Genomic DNA, 21,522 nt, shown 5'->3' with positions numbered 1-21,522 from the left:
CCCTCAAGCAATACAAACCACATAAGACGTAAGGTATTACGTAACTCGCTGCCCAAACCTGTCTAAACCCTCGTGTTGCTTGCACCATCCTGTTCCTAATCTCGGTGATCCCCTACGCAACTAAGTACTACATGAGGGTATCCCTAGGGTATCTTCGCATTATGTATACATGCAAGGCTACCCAGAGGCCTAGCACCTCTTGATGATTACCGTATATGTCGACTACTGCTCCAATGATCACACGAAAGCTACTAGCCAGGATCCATCCACGACTATTTCAACTCTGTGAGGAGGCTTGATGACCTGTCTACGACTACCTCGACTACTCACCTCGACTCCAGCTTCCGTCACTGACAACCTCGACTACTCGTTTCAACTCCAGCTTGCGTCGCCGACTACTTCAACTACTCGTCTCGACTAGTTTACACTAGTCGAGTGCGGGCCTCACACCATCAGCAAGCTAGTCGGAATCGACTCTGATTAGTCAACTTCATCAACAGCTTCGTCGACTACCTTGTGCATAACCCGCACTTTCGCCGACTGCTTCTTGCACGCCGCGCGTTCTCTTTGTCGCATGACGACTACCTTTTTCTACACATCATCTCATCTGTTCTTGGTCACTAATCTGATCGGGTACGATTCCTGCTCTGATCTGTGAAGCCTCGAATTCTCGGTCTTGACCTAAGTGACTCTTGAATGAGCGTCTGGATCAGGGACTAGGTTATTAAATGTAAGGGGTGGGCTACTCGGAGATTTAAATGGCCTAGAATAAGAGCTTTTTGTCGCTGATTTAATTTGGCCTCTTTTTTTTGCTGAATAAATTCAGTATCTTCATCTTTGTGACTCTGTTCTGGAGAGTCGCCATAGACTCTGACTTCCAAGTCCATGCCCGACCCCATGTTCCTCTAGCAATTCCTGGGTTAACCCATATGGTTCAGACCCCAATCGCAAAACCTTCAACTCTTGCGTGTTGCATACATGTCAGCCTTCTGAGCAATGTACTGTGGTAAGCCGTCCTCTTCATGATCAGTGATTAGCATGGTTAGGTACGTAGCAAGCAAGGGCAGAGGCCACACACACGTTCTACTCGATGTTTTGCTAGAGGGAAGGGGAGGCACACACATCTTTCATACAACCATATAGTTGAAGAGTTTCTTATCACTGAGTAAAACTCGGTATCTTTGCATTATGCTACATAATGTATGCATTGTCTTATTTCAGATTGAGCTTCAGCTCGGTACATCCACTATGGCTTGGCTAGTCCCCAGGTTCAGGGACCGACACCGCAAACCACTTGGTGTTCCTTTTGTGGCTCGTCTAGTTCCCATGCTCGGGGGCTGAATGCGACCTTGGAAACTCATCTAGCTCCCATGCTTGGGGGCTGGAAGCGACTTCGGCGACTCATCTAGTTCCCATGCTCGGGGGCTGGACGCGACCTTGGCGACTCGTCTAGCTCCAATGCTCGGGGGCTAGATGCGACTTTGGTGACTCGTCTAGTTCCCATGCTCGGGGGCTGGACGCGACTTTGGCATGAGACTAGCAACTACATCCTACTCAACACGAGGACCAATCGGCCTAAATTTATCATGACTTGAGAAGACCAAGAAGCATAGTTTCAGCCATTGCAAGCAAGTGGCTCAATACTTATCTCACATGATGGTGACATCTTTTCTCACAGCTGTTAAGCTTGAATGTGAGTCCAAACTCTGATTACAAACGTTTCTCACAGCGTGAATAGGCTTTTCTGCAAATTACAATGGTAATTGCAACTGTCAGCACTCCAACCGGTCTGACCGGTCTAAAGCAAAAATCACACGAAATAGAGTAACTTTCCTCCTCATGCTCTAACACAAACCAAACTTTGTGTTGTGCCTCTACAAATGATTTCAAGTGTTTCTAGCAAGTCGCTGCACAGAGAATAAGCTTACCGAATAAGATCGATGCGGAATTAATAAGTAAGTGCTAGAGAATGAAGTATTGTGACAAACCTTTTGTAGACACGAGAATTTGTTTTCTGAAGTTCGAATTCACCGCTGTGAACCCTACGTCTCCGTTGAGGAACTCGTTGGGCTTGAGTTTATTTCAACTCAGTCCCTTGAGCTCGATCTATTTCAACCTCTCCTCGTTTTCACTACATGTGATTGTTTCCCTTACGGAGGTAAGAATCCAAACATCACAAACTTGCTGCTGCTCACCACAAGCTCGGGAGCTAGCCGGCGATGCCTAGCCATCTTGGAGGCTTCACCTCCAAGAATAACAAATGCTTCACGAGTTGCCTTGACGTCAACCACAAGTGTTAGGCTATGGAATGTTCTCTAGTGCTCTCTAATTGCTCTCACACACCCAATCCCAGAACCCAAACTCATCAAGGATTTGCTACAAAGTTACCTCAACTCACAAAGAGTAGTTGGGGAGAGCTTGTTGTTTTGGGAGAATGCTTTGAGAAGCTCAGGAATGCAGAAGAACCATCTGCCCACGAAAGAGAGGGCCAAGCGGGGTATAAATACCTCTTTTCACATGTTTTTGCTCTGTAAGACCCAGATCAATTAGACCGGTTTTAAAACTCAACTAGCCGTTAGCACATTGGACCAGTTAGACCAGTCCCTCAGACCGGTCAAAGTTAAAGAAAATCCATTCCCAAGATAGAGAGCGTCACCTAGTGGACCTACCCAAAACTTAGTCGACGGTTTGCTCACAATTAGTAACTAGGGGTTTCTCTCAAGGATTCTCACTTTGGTAAACCTATGAGCACTTTTGAGTGTTCTCAATCAAACAATGTTGCATCCCTCTTAATAGTACGGCATACCTATACTCAAAATTGAAAGATATCACAAATCAACCACTCTTGAGCTTATATGTCCTTATTCTTGCCACATTTTATCTTATTCAAACCTGGGACTTCGACATTGCTTATTATCTTGAGCACTTCCAATCTTGAGCTAGTGACTTGGAAATTTTCATAAACAATAATCCATGTCTTAATGTCTAAGTCACTCAAGCATATGATTCCATAATGATTTGATGCTTCACATTGCATTGCTCTCTAAGGCTTGACTTGATGCATCAAAATCCAGCCACTTCTCCATAGCAAAGATCCTACGATCCAAGTCGTCATTTGATCACATTGCTTAGTACATTGTTGCATAGTCCCTTGCTTGATTCCTTCATCCTAGCTTGCCTTCTTTGAGCTTATCTTTGCTTTACCATCAACAATGAATAACCTATTTTAAATTCATGTCTTCATAAGCTTTTCTTGCATTGCAGTCACATATATTTGATGAGTCACTTCTCATTATGACAATCCATAGATTGAAACCATCATTAATATGCATGAACCCTTGTTTTTCAATTTTTTTCACATATTGATTGCCATTCATCAATATATTCCTTTATTTGCTTGCATATTATGTGAACCAATGTCATAAATTGATTTACAAATAAATTTCTTCTCAAAAACTCTTTAACAAAAATGTTAATCCTATAATCGCATTGTCATTGAATTCGCCAAAACCCATTAGAGACCTAGATGCACTTTCAACTCCTCAGTCGATGGGAAACTATTATCAGAAGAGCGAATTGGATTTATTGCTAGACAAAAAGCCCGTGGCTCGTTAGCTCTCCCAGCTTGTGCCTAGCTTGGCTCAGTGTGCTTTTAGAACAAGCCGAGCTGGTATTTCAGCTGTTAATTTAGAGAACTATAGCTCGAGCAACTCGCGAGCTAGAACGAGCCAAGCAAATCAACGGCAACGAGCAGGCCTGCTAGCGAAGATGAAAGTGTCACAGTCACACCCCGGAACAACTGGCCCAACTTTAATAGTCTACCGTAACGCATGTGATCATTTCTCTACGCACTCCATCCTGGCATCCCCTATCTAGCTCTCGTCTTGCGCCCTGCCGTAGGACAAATATCTTGCGAGTGTGCCGTCGCATCTCACAAGTCAACCTTCCACATACACAAATTTCCTCCACCATCGGGTCATGCCATGCGTCACGAGAGGTAGCCTCGTGCTCTCCTACCTGGATCCAGTTGTGGCCATCCTTGGTCCGTCCGTGCCGTGGGAGCCTGCTGCTTGCTAGGCCGCACAACCACAGGCGAGATTAATATCACGGATTTTTCCGGAATGTAAAAAAGTCAAAAAAATGTGGATTTTAAAAAACGTTTTGTGTGGAAGTGATATTAGGTAGAATAACATAAGGTTGGCTTCATTTTCCCTCCGAAATTCCAGAATTTAAAATCTAAATTAATATAAGGACCATATTGCTAGTATGAAATATTTGGGATCTAATTGGATTTCTTGCTCTGCAGTGTTTAAATTTTATTTGGACATTTTTTGTTTGAAACTGTGTGGGTTTTAATTTGAATTTAGCCGTTAAAATTAAAACCAAATACTAACTAATCACTAACTGCTAACGGGCCCAAACCTCCCTAACCTCCTAACCCCGGCCTACTCGCGGCCTGCTAACCACCCACTGTCCTAAACCCCATCCCGGCCCGGCACAACGCGCGCCCCCCATGGCCCACACTGGCCCATTTGCTCCGTGTGTACCCAACTGGCCCAGCTCCCGCGCGGCATGCACAGTCCAGCATTGCATGCCTCCCTCACCCGATCCACGCGCCACTGACACTGATCGCCCGACCCTATGGGCAGCTTTCCCCTTCCTTCCTCTCGACACCGCCCGCACCTCACCTGCTCCCGCACCCACGCCGATGCCGCCTCCTTCACGCGGCCGCCCCTGCATCACGACAAGGAGGCGTGTCCCGCGCTGGTTTTCGTCGACTCCATGTCGACCACGCCCCGCGCGCTCGCCTGCTCCGCGTCGTGCCCCGGCCTGGATGCATGCCGAGCCGCGCTGACCGCCCACGCGAATCCTGCCCCAGCGTCCCCTATAAGAGCCTCGCATCCGCAGCCTCAAACCCTAGAGCATTCGGTGTCTTTCCCATTTCGCCGCCGCCACCAATTAAGAGGAGAAGGTCGAAGCAGCTGAGAGGAGGAGGAAGACCGAGGACCAGGAGGACGCCGCCAACCGCCGGAGCTTCACCGTGCCTGCGCCCCGAATGCCGACATCAATGTAGCCGCGCGTCCTGTATGGCCTTGACCCGCCTCGGCTTCGCTTTGTCACCACACCGAGCTCGTCGCCCCCAAGCCCGTTAGGTGTCGCCGCCCCTCTCTGTCGCGCCCCTGCTGCCTCGATGCCTATGGCCACCGATGAGCCTTCTCTATTGCAGTCCTTGGATCCCTACCCTTGTTTGCCTCGCTGCAGAGACCCGTTGCCGCCTAGCCATGAACACGTAGTCGTCGTCGCCGTTCTTGACCCATTTCGCTGCCGTATTCCTGCATGCCAAGTTCCGCGCGCACGCACCCGACCTCGCCGCAGGGCCAGAGGCTATGCCTTGGCCTTGGCGCGCTGCCCCGCACCTCTTGACCTGCCGCCGGCATGTGCCATAATCTTGCCGTCACGCTCCCCTGCCGTGCCGCGCCCCGGCCTTGTCATGCGTGCGCACAAACCCAGCGCCATGCCCTTTGGCCCGCAGTTGTTCAACCCCACCACACTGCGGCCTCGGCCGAGCCGAGCGCATGCGTGCTTGAGCCCTCACTGTGTTGAATCCAAGCCCGCTGCCGGTGTCTCACCTCACCGCATGCGTTCACCCGCACCCTGCCGCAACCGAACCGGGTCGAGCCTGCGCCATTGTAATCTTGTCGTGCTCGGCCTTGCTCACGTGCGCGCCGTCCAAGCCACCATCTCGCTTTGGCCTTGACCCTGCTCGCCGTCGTCGAACCCGCTGGTCATCGCCGCACCGGACCACCTTGCCCTCCCCGTGTCGCCGCTACGGGCCCATAGGATTGGAACCCCGTGCACACTAGCATTGCCCGCGCCGCCGCTGCTGCCTTGCCCCAGCCCTGGCCTAGACCTTGCCCCTTCTTCGCTGGAGCCGGACCTCGATGTTGTCGCGCACATGTAGGGTGCACATTGGCACACACATGTTCGCACCGAGCTGAGCTGCACCAGAACAAAGGGAAGCCGCAGCGGATCCGCCATGTTTCTGACGCACAGGGCCCACAAGCCAAAGGAAGAAGAGACGCTGACCGGCAGGCCCGACCTGCCAGGGAGAGAAGGAAAAGGAGAGACGAAAAAGGAAAGAGAAGAGAGAAGTTAGGCCAAAACCAGCTCCACGGCCAGTTCGCCGACCTGAGCCAAGAGCTAATCCTTGGCAGGCCGGACCGAACCGCCTGAGCACTTTTCAGCTCGGTGACCCAACCGCCCCTTGATTCCATTTTCTTTCTTTTCTTGGAAACCTGAAACGTGGGCCCTGCTTGTCTGTGTCAGTGCTTCACTGATTGGTGGGACCCGCCGACCGCTGACACGTAGACCCATTTGGACCATTGACTTGGTCAACATTGACCAAATCAATGCTAATGTCAACAACAGCCATACTGACGTCAGCAAATGCTGACACCGTGCTGATGTCATGCTGATGTCATCATGACATGTGGCACACTCAAAGACTGCCACGTGGCACGTTGTGTGTGTTTTCTTTTTCCAAAAATTATTTATTAATTTTAGAAAAAGATTTAATCTAAGAAAATTCATAATAAATTAACCGGACCTCCGAAAAATATGAAATTGTTTCATAATTCTTCTAAACTCATTATCTACCCGTTAGAGTAGATTTTTTGTGTAGTCGGATCTTAATCAAGCATTTTTAGCATGTTTACACTTTGGTCCCTATTTTTATACGTATTTAGGTCCCTATGAGAAGAAGCTGATTGACTACCCGACGCCCAGAAGACCTAGGAGAACGTTTAGGGACGAATTCTCGTGGATTGCGCATTTAGGGACAGATTCTCATGGATTGCACATTTATGGACGGATGATAGTGTAGGAAGACATAAGGATTTATATTGGTTCGGGGTGCTCAGGTGTGTAATACCCTATGTCCGGTTCGTGATGTTCATTTATCTTGCATTTGTTTGCTGTTTGGCGTTACAAACGGGCGAGATAGGGAGAGAGTCCCAAGCGTTTGGTGTGTGTGAACTAAATCCTCTTCCAGTTGAGGAAATCGCCGGCTGAAGCTTCCCGGAGCCCATGCCTACCTCCTCCGACCGAGAGAATGCGTCTGTGTGGGTGTCCAAAGACCTATCCCATGTGCAGGGGCCCATTCCCTCATTTTTATATGACAGAGGAGAGAATGGTGTACGAGAGAGAGAGTCCACGCCCTCTACCGCTCCAGCTGTCGTGGGCCCTCCTGGACCCATTGTCGCCACCGTCCTCCTTCGTTGTTGGGTCTGCCCTATCGTACGGCTCGTAGAGCGGAGGACGTGGTGGTGCTTTCGTCAAAGCATGGCACGCCCTACCCTAGGACCTATATCGCTGTTGGCCATGACGGGAAGGGGCGCTCCACTGTTCGATGTGTCAGTGCACGTCTGGTCGCCTCTCCACCCACGCCGCTGTCAGTCTCCGCACGGCGCAAGTCGTGGTGGGCCCTCCCCTTGGTTGAGCACATCCTCCTCGCCCGGCCGGTTGCCTGGCGAGGCGGGAACCCCTCCCATTAGGTTCAGCGAAGCGGAACCTCGACCCGTCGGTTGGGCGAGGCAGTGCCACCCCTGGTCGGTCGGCCGAGGCGGAGTCCTCCCACGTAGGTCAGACCGGCCGTACTCTCCATGGCTGTCGTTCGGCCTAACCAAGTGGTTTATTTTTTAATCTCTTTTCTTTAGGTATCCATAATATTGTTGGTGATATGCCCAAGAGCCCATCATCACAATACGGTTTAAAGGCCCAAGTGGATATTGATCCAAGAGGGATTAGGGTTACTAATGGGCCTATGAGATAGAAGCCCATTAGTACGCCCTATATATATGAGGGAGGGGGTAGGGGGGCGATGACCTGAGCCGCGCCACCTCCCTAGCCGCCGCCCCTCCCTCTCTCTCGGCCGCCGCCCTTGCCGTGCGTGCGGTGCTAGCACACCGACGCCCGGCATTTCATCCCCGTACGTGTGGACTCCGTGGAGGCGCTGCTGCGACTGCTGCGCTGATCGGCTGCTGGGATCAAGTACGAGGAGCTCGGTTCGTGGGACGTGATCGACTACTTCCTCTACATCGACGCGCGACTTCTTCCGCTGCGCTGCGCGTCTAGTGGTAACGATCTATGATCTTCTACTCGCAAGTATCTTGGGTTTATGCGGTAGTGATGCTAGCGTAGCCTACCCGTTTCCCTACAGTGGTACCAGAGCCATCTTGCGTAGTTTTTGGTCTGGATCTTTTGCATATAGGTGATATGTTGTTGTAGTAGATTGGATCTATTACTTTTGCACGGTTTGATTAGATCAATTGGTCATAAGGGGTTAAAACTGGAGCGAGTTGATTGCGCGGCATGTGACAAAAGATTAGTTTGTGTTCTTTCTCTGTTATGCATACGACATGTCCCTACCGGCTGGAATCACCATCGGGACTAACTGTGTGCATAGTCAGCAGATTGAACCAACAGAACAAGGTCATGTGTAGATGCAGTCTTCTCAAGTGCAAAGTTTGCACGGTCAAGGTGATTGACCTAGTGAAAATTGAATCATTATGAATGGCTCGGATTTGAGGTGATGCGATCACTCTGATGAGATTTCATAGGGATTCCATAGATGCGATCTGTGTAATTCCGTGAGGTTTTCAGGGCGCTGCCCTGAGACCCGCGGGGGGCCGCTCCCCCCTCGACCCCCCGCCCGCTGACCGCCGTTGCTTTCTCGCTGTAGCGGCTTCCCAAGCGCTACTTTGGTAGAACACGTCGTACGCCTAACTTGTTTTTGCAGGGTGTGATGTGAATGGTATGGCCTCAATGTCATGTGATGATATATGTGATGTTTTGTACGGCCTGCGTGTCGCAAGTTAACACAACCGGGTTGAGGTTGCACCATTATTGTATAACGACCTGCGTGTCGACTTGTGATGTTTGAATCCTCATGTAATTATTTCACTAGCTATTAGATGTAGTAGCTTAGTATCTTTTCATGGAGGTTTCAATCATGATGGCGATGATGATCACCACAAGACAGGACGGATGGCAATGGAGGTCACCTTGGAGCCATGGCGATGGAGCCCATTGTGATGCAAGAGGCCATACTATTCACAATATAATATGATTATATGCCTGTGATGTTTATTTTCCTGTCATACTATTCTTTCATGCTTTTACATATGGTGGATGCTTTAATCATGATAGAATAGCTTCCCTCAGAAAAGTTTGAGTTTTTGATGCATTTTACCAATAGCTGCATCTATAAATTTTGATCGTTGTGTGGTAGGTTTACCAAAGTAGAGTACCCTCAGCTATCACTTTTGTATAGGGTGGATGTCGGACATTCACAAGCATAGTATTGGTTTACTCAGCAAAGCTATCAAAACAGTTTTGGGCTTTAAGGCATAGGGTTGGGGCCGGGGCATTGGATGCCACCCAACAAACAAGAGTCGCATAGAGATGTGATTAGTAATTTGTTACTTACCTGTATCACTACTTTTCTAGCCGTGATGCTAAAGCTCACTAGAATTTTAGTGATTATGGATCTTGAACTACTATATGTCATTAGAGGGAAGATGACTTTGATATAGTAGGTTGTCTTTTGTTAAATCAGTTAATGAAAGTCTTTACATAAACTTAGTGCTGAAATCTTGCTTTACTTTAATGTTGTAGATCATGTCTGCCAGTAACAATTCCGCTTTCAATTTGCGTTCTGTTCTTGAGAAAGAAAAGTTGAATGGAACAAACTTTATTGATTGGTACCGCAATCTGAGAATTGTTCTCAGACAAGAGAAAAAGGAGTATGTTCTTGAGCAGCCATATCCTGATGATCTCCCTGACAATGCAACTGCTGCTGATCGCAGAGCTTATGAGAAGCACTGCAATGACTCACTTGATGTCAGCTGTCTGATGCTCGCCACCATGTCCCCTGATCTGCAGAAGCAGTATGAGCATGCAGATGCTCATACCATGATCGAGGGGCTGCGTGGGATGTTTCAGAACCAAGCCAGGACTGAGAGGTTCAATATCTCAAAGTCCTTGTTTGCGTGCAAGCTGGCAGAAGGTAGCCCAGTCAGTCCTCATGTGATCAAAATGATTGGTTACATTGAGACTTTGGATAGACTTGGTTCTGAACTTCACAAAGACTTGGCTACTGATGTTATTCTCCAGTCGCTCCCGGCAAGCTATGAGCCTTTTATCATGAACTTTCAGATGAATGGCTTGGATAAAACATTGAGTGAGTTGCATGGGATGCTAAAAATAGCAGAGGAGAGCATTAAGAAGAATCCCAATCATGTGATGATGATTCAGAAGGGGAACAAAAAGAGGAAGCGTTGGACGCCTCCTAATCCCAAAGGTAAAGGCAAGGAAAAGAGTTCCGGTGGTGAGTCCTCGGGCTCTAAGCTAAAGCCAGCACCTAAGGCCAAATCTGGCCCTACTTCTGAAGATGAATGCTTCCACTGTCATGAAAAGGGACATTGGTCTAGGAACTGCAAGAAGTACTTGGAAGAAAAGAAGAAGAAGAAGGGAAGTGAGACTTCCACTTCAGGTATAAATGTTATAGAAATAAATATTGCATTATCTTCTAGTGAATCATGGGTATTTGATACTGGATCGATGATTCACACTTGCAAATCGTTGCAGGGTCTAAGTGAGACTAGAAGATTTGCAAGAGGCGAGTTGGACGTTCGGGTCGGCAATGGCGCAAAGGTTGCGGTGTTGGCGGTCGGCACCTACCACTTGTCTCTACCCTCCGGATTAGTTTTGGAATTAAATAATTGTTATTGCATTCCTGCTTTGAGCAAGAACATTATTTCTTCTTCATGTTTGGAAGAAGTTGGTGATTTTAATATTGTAATTGAGAACAAACGTTGTTCTATCTTTTGCAATGGTATTTTTTATGCTCATTGTCCATTGGTGAATGGATTATATGTTTTTGATCTTGAGGATAAATCTGTCTGTAACATTAATACTAAGAGGCTTAGACCAAATGATTTGAATCCCACTTTTATTTGGCATTGTCGCTTAGGTCATATAAATGAGAAGCGCATTGAACAACTCCATAAAGATGGATTGTTAATCTCATTTGATTTTGAATCATTTGACACATGTGAGTCTTGTTTGCTTGGAAAGATGACCAAAGCGCCTTTCACTGGTCAGAGTGAGAGGGCGAGTGACTTGTTGGGACTTGTACATACCGATGTATGTGGACCAATGAGCTCAATAGCCAGAGGTGGTTTTCAGTACTTCATTACTTTCACTGATGACTTTAGTAGATATGGCTATATCTACTTAATGAGGCACAAGTCTGAATCGTTTGAAAAGTTCAAAGAATTTCAGAATGAAGTACAAAATCAATTAGGCAAGACAATTAAATTTCTGCGATCTGATCGTGGAGGAGAATATTTGAGCCTTGAATTTGGTGATCATTTGAAGCAATGTGGAATTATTCCGCAGCTAACTCCGCCCGGAACGCCTCAATGGAATGGGGTATCCGAACGGAGGAACCGAACCTTGTTGGACATGGTTAGGTCCATGATGAGCCAAGCTGATCTTCCATTGTCATTTTGGGGTTATGCTCTTGAAACTGCTGCGTTCACACTGAATAGGGTTCCAAGTAAGTCTGTTGAGAAGACACCATATGAGATATGGACTGGGAAGCGTCCTGGATTATCTTTTCTCAAAGTTTGGGGATGTGAGGCTTATGTCAAACGTTTGATGTCAGATAAGCTCACTCCAAAGTCAGACAAATGTTTCTTTGTGGGGTATCCTAGGGAAACTAAAGGATATTATTTTTACAATAAGGCGGAAGGCAAAGTGTTTGTCGCTCGCAATGGTGTTTTCTTAGAAAAGGAGTTTCTCTCAAAAGGATTTAGTGGGAGCAAGGTGCAACTTGAAGAAATTCAGGAAACACCCGAAACTGTTTCAGCACCCACTGAAGATCCACGGGATGTGCAAGATGTTGCACAACCCGTAGTTGAGGCACCAGTCCCACGAAGGTCTATAAGGGCACGTCGCGCTACTGACAAGCTCAACCTCCTTATTATGGAGGAGCGCCATGTATTATTGATGGAAAATGATGAGCCCTTGACCTACAAAGAAGCAATGATGGGACCCGACTCCGACAAATGGCTTGAAGCCATGGAATCCGAGTTAAAATCCATGCATGATAATCAAGTTTGGAACTTGGTCGATCAGATTGACAGTGTAAGACCTGTCGACTGTAAGTGGATTTTTAAGAAAAAATTAGACATGGATGGAAATGTTCACATCTATAAGGCACGATTGGTGGCGAAAGGTTTCCGATAAATTCAAGGTGTTGATTATGAGGAAACCTTTTCGCCCGTCGCAATGCTAAAGTCTGTTCGGATTCTCCTAGCAATTGCCGCATATTATGACTATGAGATATGGCAAATGGATGTCAAAACCGCTTTCCTTAATGGACATCTAAGTGAGGATGTGTATATGACACAGCCTGAAGGTTTTGTCGATCCTAAAAATGCTGGGAAAATATGTAAGCTTCAGAGGTCCATCTATGGATTGAAGCAAGCATCTCGGAGTTGGAATATTCGTTTTGATGAAGTAGTCAAAGGTTTTGGCTTCATCAAGAATGAAGATGAGCCTTGTGTTTACAAAAAGGCTAGTGGGAGCGCACTTGTGTTTCTGGTCCTATATGTGGATGACATATTACTGATCGGAAATGATATTCCAATGCTTGAAGCCGTTAAAACCTCATTGAAAAAGAGTTTTTCGATGAAGGATTTAGGAGAGGCGGCTTATATTCTGGGTATTAGGATCTATAGAGATAGATCAAAAAGGCTAATTGGATTGAGCCAAGACACGTACATTGACAAGATACTGAATCGGTTCAATATGCAAGATTCCAAGAAAGGTTTCTTGCCAATGTCACATGGCATTACTCTAAGCAAGAGTCAGTGTGCTACGACACCTGATGAGCAAAAGAGGATGAGTACGATTCCTTATGCTTCAACCATAGGGTCGATCATGTATGCTATGCTTTGCACGCGCCCAGATGTTTCCTTTGCTCTAAGTGTTACGAGCAGGTATCAGTCAGATTTTGGTGAACCTCACTGGACAATTGTAAAGAGTATCCTTAAGTACTTGAGAAGAACTAAGGATATGTTCCTAATATTTGGAGGCGAAGATGAGCTCCTTGTAAAGGGTTACACCGATGCTAGTTTTCAAACAGACAAAGATGACTCCAAATCGCAATCCGGTTTTGTTTTCTGCCTCAATGGTGGGGCAGTGAGCTGGAAGAGTTCCAAGCAAGATACGGTGGCTGATTCGACGACAGAGGCCGAGTATATTGCAGCTTCCGAAGCTGCAAAAGAAGCTGTTTGGATCAGAAAGTTTGTTTCTGACTTGGGTGTTGTTCCTAGTGCGTCCAGTCCAGTGGACCTCTATTGTGATAATAGTGGTGCCGTTGCACTAGCAAAGGAGCCTAGAACAACTAAGAAGTCCAGACATATACTGCGAAAGTATCACCTCATCCGTAACTTTGTTGAGAGAGGTGATGTGAAGGTTTGCAAGGTGCACACAGATTCAAACGTTGCTGATCCGTTGACGAAGCCTCTCCCACAATCAAAGCATGAGGCGCACATGAGATCTATGGGTATTAGATACTTACATCAGTGATTCTAGTGTGCGTGGGAGATTTTGTGTCATGAGTATGTTTATGTAATGATAAATAATTGTTATTTGTTCCATGGATGATTATTTTACATTGATTATCAAGTATGTGACTTGTTCGTGAAACTCTTTGTTGAAAATGATATGATTCTAAATTATCCCTAGTTTATGTCGTTGTGTGGGACAACAACGACGTTGAGACTAGCACATGCATTAATTGATGATCATGTTTCACGGATCATGGATATGGAGATATCGGATTAATGATGTGGACACATGTTGGTGAACATGGTGTTGGATTGACCCACTCCAAGACAATGTTGGGATTGTTATTTTGTATGTGCCATCAGTTGTTCTTGAGTGTTATACCTACTGAATCCTTAGACCTGAGATCGCCATTGTTTCTCACTGTGTGTAGTGGTGCATCTTGGGGCTGCTAAACGCTACTCCGTGACTGGGTAGTTACAAAAGCAGCTTACAGGTATGTCATGAAACATGGAATGGGATGTGAGCGGATCAAGATGGAATTTGTCCCTCCTAGATAACGGGAGAGATATCTCTGGGCCCCTCGAGATAGTTGGATTTGAAAGTGCATGGCCATGCCAAAGTGATTAAAGAGTTAATCATGATGACTAAAGGTTAGTTATGAATAGAATCCACTATTAGATCGAGAGAATGGTCGAGCTATCACAAAGGTGGCACGCATCTCGCTTTGAGCTTGACTGGTATCGTGTGGCAAAGGGATCGGTGTATGAGTATATCTATGGTTCGGCCGATATGATCTTTATGTGTATTTGTGAGTCACTATGCCCTGCTAGGTGCCGCTATTGACTTGTGATTCGGAAATGATTTCCGATCACGACCACCTACACATGAACCTAACGGGTCACACACTTAAGGGGTTCGGAATGTTGGAAAGCTTGCATGTATGATTGTCTCTAGTGCAAGTGGGAGATTGTTGGTGATATGCCCAAGAGCCCATCATCACAATACGGTTTAAAGGCCCAAGTGGATATTGATCCAAGAGGGATTAGGGTTACTAATGGGCCTATGAGATAGAAGCCCATTAGTACGCCCTATATATATGAGGGAGGGGGTAGGGGGGCGATGACCTGAGCCGCGCCACCTCCCTAGCCGCCGCCCCTCCCTCTCTCTCGGCCGCCGCCCTTGCCGTGCGTGCGGTGCTAGCACACCGACGCCCGGCGTTTCATCCCCGTACGTGTGGACTCCGTGGAGGCGCTGCTACGACTGCTGCGCTGATCGGCTGCTGGGATCAAGTACTAGGAGCTCGGTTCGTGGGACGTGATCGACTACTTCCTCTACATCGACGCGCGACTTCTTCCGCTGCGCTGCGCGTCTAGTGGTAACGATCTATGATCTTCTATTCGCAAGTATCTTGGGTTTATGCGGTAGTGATGCTAGCGTAGCCTACCCGTTTCCCTACAAATATTTATACCCAACAGTGAGCCGGTGGATCAACAAAATGCTGGAATACAGTTAACATACGGATCTTGCTCTCCTGGTCACCAACATTTGCCTTCGAGCAGTTAAAATAACATATTGCAGCTCCTTTCTTCATGGAGGTCATCATCATCCTCTCCTGGAGCATTTGGACAACAAGATACAACTTCATCGTCAATGAAATTCAGACGACCATCCAGCTTATGAAAGCTTCTTTCGTCCATGAGTTTTCCCTGGATATCCATAGGGCAAAGCAAAAGTACTCCCCAGGCATCAAACTTATGCGTTGTTTTTAATATATAACGTATGGGAGCTCTCCCCTCCTATTTTATCAAAAGAAAAGGACTGCTAAATCTCAAGACCAAACGCAAGCAAGGCTCATGTAAGCTAAGGCACATAAGATCAAATTTTTTTTGCTTTTTGAAGTGATAGAAACAAGTTTTACATGTCATAGAAAACATTTAAGACCACTTAAACTCAGAGACCTAAACTATGCTCGAAACGAGAAAATTGCTATTATGAGACTCCAAACGAGCGGCTTCGCTAAAATAGGACTCTAACGTTCGCTTTGCTAAAATGACATCCGAAACATTTATTTGCACTTCGGAATACATGACATTATGGTTATTCTAATCCATTTGATAATCCTAAATATGTGTATTTTGGCCTGAGATGACAATTTTGCCCTTATTCATTCCAAAGGTGTTGGACGTGGCCCTTGGCTGGACGTGGCCATTGGCTGCTCGCTGGGTGCCTGGCTGCTGTCCATCGCCGCTGTCCATCGCTTGCTGGCCGCCGCTGGCCATGGATGGCTGGCCTCTGCCCGGTAGTACATGTACAGTAATACAAATATTAGAAATGTGTATGTACAGTAATTCAAGCAATGGATAAAATATTGAATTTAGCACAAACAACTTCATCTCATAAAACCATCATCCTGGAAATTACATGCTCATCTCATAAGACCATAATTAAGTTCCAAATGAGGTCCAAATTATATGAAACAAATCATGAGTTTACATCTCATCACACATAATTTAAAATAACATCAAATGTGCAGCTTTCTCTTCGGAGTCATCTTTCTTGGTGCTGCTGCAGTAGGCATCCTCACGGGAGTAGTGGTGTCGGTTTGTGAAGATGTACCAACTCCACATCGCGAGCTTGCTGCAAATGGAAAATACACTAGTTACAATGGAAGCATAGTGTACAATGGAAAATAGACTTCTATGAACTTAACATATTCTCACATTCTAGTGACCCTGCCTGGACTATCCTGTAGGATTTCTTCTCGAGTCGGTCTCCGTGGAGTGCTAGGTTCTGGATGCATTTTTGTCACATTCTTTCTAGGTTGCCTACGCTTCCTACAAGTGATCAAATAAATTAATATTGACATTTTCATTCAAGTTTCTTGATGAAATAAATAAGTTGTTACCTCTTCTTTGCGGTCCCATTGAGTGGACACTTAGCACTAGCTTGCCTATGACCTTTTTCTCCGCATCTTCTACAAGTCATAGGTCCTCTAACCATTTTCTTTCCCTTGGCATCAGTTGGAGCAGTATCATTCTCACCTTCACCCACATTGGCCTCTTTACCATCTTCTTTTCCTTTCCCTTTCTTCTTGTGTCCACCTTCGTCCCATCCCTTCATTCTTAGTTTCCTATGTCTTCCAACAGGTATTTAGTTAGACGTGCACCAACTGATAATGGTAGTTCCACTTGTGGCCATTGGGTTTTATCTATCATCGGCTCAATCTCTCTTCCATAGGCAGCCCTAAACCTATTCACCGAGTAGTACTCATGCACAAATTGTTCTAGGTCAATGCCCCTCTTGTGGGTTACATAGGCCAATACATGTTGACATGGCTTACCGGTGTGCTTCCATTCAAGACAAGTACATGTCCTTTGGGGTAACTTGACAATTGCCTCACAGAAACAATGCCGCTATGGTCCCACACCTCTGCACTCCACTTAGAACATGGTACTAGTCTCAAGTATCCCAAACCTCTAGTATTTGCCCTTAGCTGAACCATAACAGCTGGAAGTATCCTGCCTTCAGGTAGCCTGTATGCAATAGCTCTTCTCTTGTTCCACAGTACCATGATGATTTCTCTAACGTTGTCAGCTAGGTCAGCAACATGTAAGTCCTTGATGTCTCTAATCCGGTTATTAAATGATCAGCAATGTTACTAGTTATGTAGTCACACTTAATCTCTAGATTGAAACCACACCTATAGTATAATAGCTTATGATTGGCTTGTAACCATTGCACAGATTGTGGTGATTCACTTACCATTTTTGCTATATTTTCATAGAAAATCTCCTCCCTATAAACCTTTGTAGCAGGATATGTCTGGCCAAACCTCTATATCTCTTTCTGGAAATTTTTGACCATATGATAAAAGCACTCCCTTTGCTCTGCATTTGGGAATACATTATTCATTGCATTCTCCAAGCCCTTGCAAGCGTTAGAACAAATAGCAAGGAGTGGAGGATCACCAATAGCCTTCTTTAACTTTTCTATGAACCAAGTCTAGTTGTCTGTTGTTTCTGAAGCCATGAAACCATAAGCGACCGAATACATCCAGTTGTGTCCATCAACTGCTACAGCTGCTTCCAAGTGATCATTCCACCTTCCATTAAGTGCAGTAGCATCTACACTTAAATGCGGCCTGCAACCTTCCAAAAAATCATCTATGCATGGTTTAAGTGCACATAAAAAACAGTGAAAATATATCTCACCATCCACTTCAAGAACATCAATCTCAATGACACTTCCGGGGCTGCGCTTCATCACTTTGGCCTTCCACCTAAACGACAACTCAAAACTATCTGACCTTTTGCCAGAAACCTCATCAAGAGCTCTTGTTTTACCCCACCATACGGTGTCATATGCAATTTGACACTTGTCTTCCTTCTCTAACCGTAGTTACAATTCATTACATCCAATTTTTGGTTCAGTTCTTAGTATAGGCATAGCCTTGCTAGCTACCCACTTGCAACTTGGAGTTGTAGTTGACATCCTCATGCTAGACACACATTCATGTTTGTCGACTAAAATGGTTACCTGCAAAATAAAAAATGACATTAATACACAACAAGAAGAATGAATGAATTTATTAACTACAGTTGATATTTATTAACTAAAATGGTTACCTCCACAGTTGCAGTGCCTTTTATTTTCCTGCCATTTATCCTCCAAGGGAAACGACAACCTTCATCACCGGTCTTGCAAAAAGCACTATATATTATCTTACATGACTTCTCTACTTTTCTATCAAACTCGTTGTTGATTGCATATTGCCGCACCGCCAGCTTGAACTCCTCCATGTTTGGGTACACTGGTCCAACCTCCATTGATGGGTTGTTCTTATCATATGAAATAACCATCTCACTTGGCACCTCATCATTAGTTGGAATGGCAGCACCATCAACATTTTTCCCAAATGCATTATCATGCCTCTGTTCATCATTAGTAGGAATGCCGATATTTGGCGCGCTCTCATCTCTGATGCCTAAAAGCTCACACATCTTACTCTCGCTCATAAGTTCAATTCGCCCTTCATCATCATGTGTCTCCACGATTTGTAGTTTTTCCCAATCAATTGGTTCCATATTTTCCCTGGCATGTACATGAGACCTATAAACAAGCGAAACCTAGTTTTACTTTTGTTCACCTACTGTACTGGTGAAAAAAAGCAAGTGCATGCAAAATGTACCTTTGCACTTCAAGGAAAGGAAGATTGTGTTCTATTGCCGGAAGAGGAACGTTAGGCATCATTGTTCTTGCTAGGGCTACAACATCAGTGGGGCCTTCCACTGCCGGTAGTGGCACACCATCGGCAGGCTCGGCCAGTCCTTCTGCAGCTGCGACCACCCCTCCTACCTGGGCGGCCAGCCCTGCCCCGGCTTGAGCAGTGCCTCCAGCAGCCTGGCCCGTTGCAGCTAGGGCTGGACCGCCTGTCTCGGCTAGACCGTCTGTTGACACTAATTTGCACCAACACACTTGAAAACACTAGAACGCGCGGATCGTCAACACGATCTTCACCAACGGGCTCCCTGCGCACAGACCGGTCAGACCGGTTGTAGCGACCGGTCAGACCGGTACTCCAGGCAGATCCGCGAAAACCTAAAACCTCGAGCTCGGGAGGGACCCCGTCGGAGCTCGTGGATCTAGGGTTGCTCTGAAGTCAGCAGGCCACTCAGAACATCCTCGAACGTCGTGGAGACGAGCGAAGAACAGCAAATGAGATTGGAAAAGTTAGGGTTTGGAGGAAAAAGAAAAGGATAAATGTGCAAATCGATCGGGATTACCCTCAATCGGCCATGGCCCTTCATATATAAAGGGTGGGGAGGTCTGTACCCGTTAGAAGTCGGAACCCTATCAAATCTCATGTCAAAATACAACTCCTAATTCGGATTGAGCGTTTCGGACCGGTCTGACCGCTCTGGACCGGTCTGACCGGTCAGACCGGGGTGCAAGTCTTTCGGGAGGCATAACTCCCTCGACCGCACTTCAAATTGGACGTTCTATATATGCATTTCGATCGTCTCGATGAGATCTACGCAATGGTGTAGTCCATTTGGCAATTTGACAAACTTATCTAGACCAGTCTGACCGGTTTAGAAGAGAGGTATGACCGGTCTGTCCAGATTGTCCAGAAAACCTGAATCGTGCCAATTTTGGGTGTCAACATATGCCCCCCTGTTTCTTGGTAAAGCTTGCGTGCCAAGAAACATTTCTCAAAGCCCAAAAATGCACTTGAACAATGAGAAGCACCTATGCACAAATCACCTCTTGCTTTCAATGACGATAGTGTGTATGACCATGTCATCTGGTGCAAGTAGGATAAGCCTAAGTATAAATTATCTCGGCTGTGAATCATGTTCTTCAAAAGAACCACTTCGGTCTATTTAGAAGAATAATCTGTAGCAATTAACACGAAGCAATTCCTCTTTGAAGATGGAGGATTAATTTAATCAATAAAATCCAAATCCTCAACCTCGGAATGACCATGATTTGATAATAGGATGTATCAACACAGTGGGCAAACTGCTGACATTCTTAACACCCCTTATACTGCTTGAAAGAATCAGACATCATGGCAAGCTCGTACAAATCGGCTCTTCAAAACAACTACTTCATCTTTGGAGCCGATTGATGTATACCACAAATATCTTCATGAACGTTCCTCATGGCAACTTTGGCCTGATCTGAGCTCAAACATTTAAGAAATAAATATTCAGCTATTCAACGATAGAGCTTATCGTTGAATAAAACATTTTTAAGTGTTATCCGCCAAATATCCTTTTCTGCACCGCGACCAAGATCTTTAGATAGGAGATTACAGGAACCCTCCAGTCCTGATCTTAGTGATGAATCACCTTTCATAGCCGAATTGGTGTCTCCAGCAGTCTGGACGGTCAGACCGGTTGCATCGACTGGTCGGACCGGTTCGTCCAGATCCTACAACTTGGCTTTTGCTTGCATCAACTTTCGAATATGAAAATATTTCTTCATAATTTATTAGCCAGATGCTTGCTTAGCCATAGCAATAGCCTGTCCATTCTATTCCCTTGGTATATATCTTATAACAAATTCATTGAAGGAAGAAATAATATCGAGGTACTTGTCAAGATATGCATTTAAATATCCATTTGTCGGTGTCCCGACCCGGGGGCCCGGATCCCAACTAGTAAATGCTGCGTGTTTCCTCGTCCCAGATGTTGATGCAAGAGGCAACACAGTAACACATGGGTTTATCCTGGTTCCGGCCACAGCGCCGTACGTCCAGCAAAGGGGTTGTGCGAGGGCACTGTATTATCTTGCACCCGGAGTGCTTGTAGTAGGGGGTACAAGCGAGGCGAGAGAGAGAGGGAGGCTCCCAAGTCTCTGCTAGAAGAAGAGTCGGTTGAGGTGAGTGCTCAGTGGTGCTGAGAGGCGACGATGATCGCGAGTGTGGGTGACTGTGGTCGCTGATGTCCAGAACGTCCGAAAAAAGTCCCCCTTAAAGGGAGCCTGCCTCCTCCTTTTATAGTCACAAGGAGGGGCGGTGTACATAAGTAGGAGAACGTGGAAGTCGTCGTCTTCCCCCAAATCGCGGAGGTGCAGTGGTCGAACACTGTAGGAAGTACACTGTGGGGCATGGTGCCGGGCGTGGCAGTCGTCCTGGATATCGTCCTTAGTCCTGCGGAGATCGCGTCGGCGTTCTGCCAGGTCCTGCAGGCGGCGTGGTCGTCATTGTAGGGCGTACAGGCCTCCAGATGTGGTGTTCCGTGGGCCCTACAGGTCGGGGTCCTGCGTGCCCTAGCGGTGGCGGGGTACGCAGCGGTCCCGGACCCCCTGGACGGAGTGCTGGCGTGCACGCTAGGAGGTCCGGGAGACACGTGGAGGTCCCGGACCCCTCGAGAA

The 21,522-nt window shown here is 46.4% G+C and overlaps 1 pseudogene; it reads right to left on the bottom strand.

The window, feature by feature from the left end:
- Nucleotides 1-16,162: 16,162 nt before the first annotated feature.
- Nucleotides 16,163-16,856, bottom strand: LOC120687237 (annotated as a pseudogene).
- Between the last annotated feature and the right edge of the window lie 4,666 nt (nt 16,857-21,522).

This window comes from Panicum virgatum, chromosome 9N (assembly GCF_016808335.1).
Source record: "Panicum virgatum strain AP13 chromosome 9N, P.virgatum_v5, whole genome shotgun sequence".
Taxonomy (NCBI): domain Eukaryota; kingdom Viridiplantae; phylum Streptophyta; class Magnoliopsida; order Poales; family Poaceae; genus Panicum; species Panicum virgatum.
Note: the sequence above shows the minus strand (reverse complement) of the source record. Positions and strands in the feature narration are given on the sequence as shown.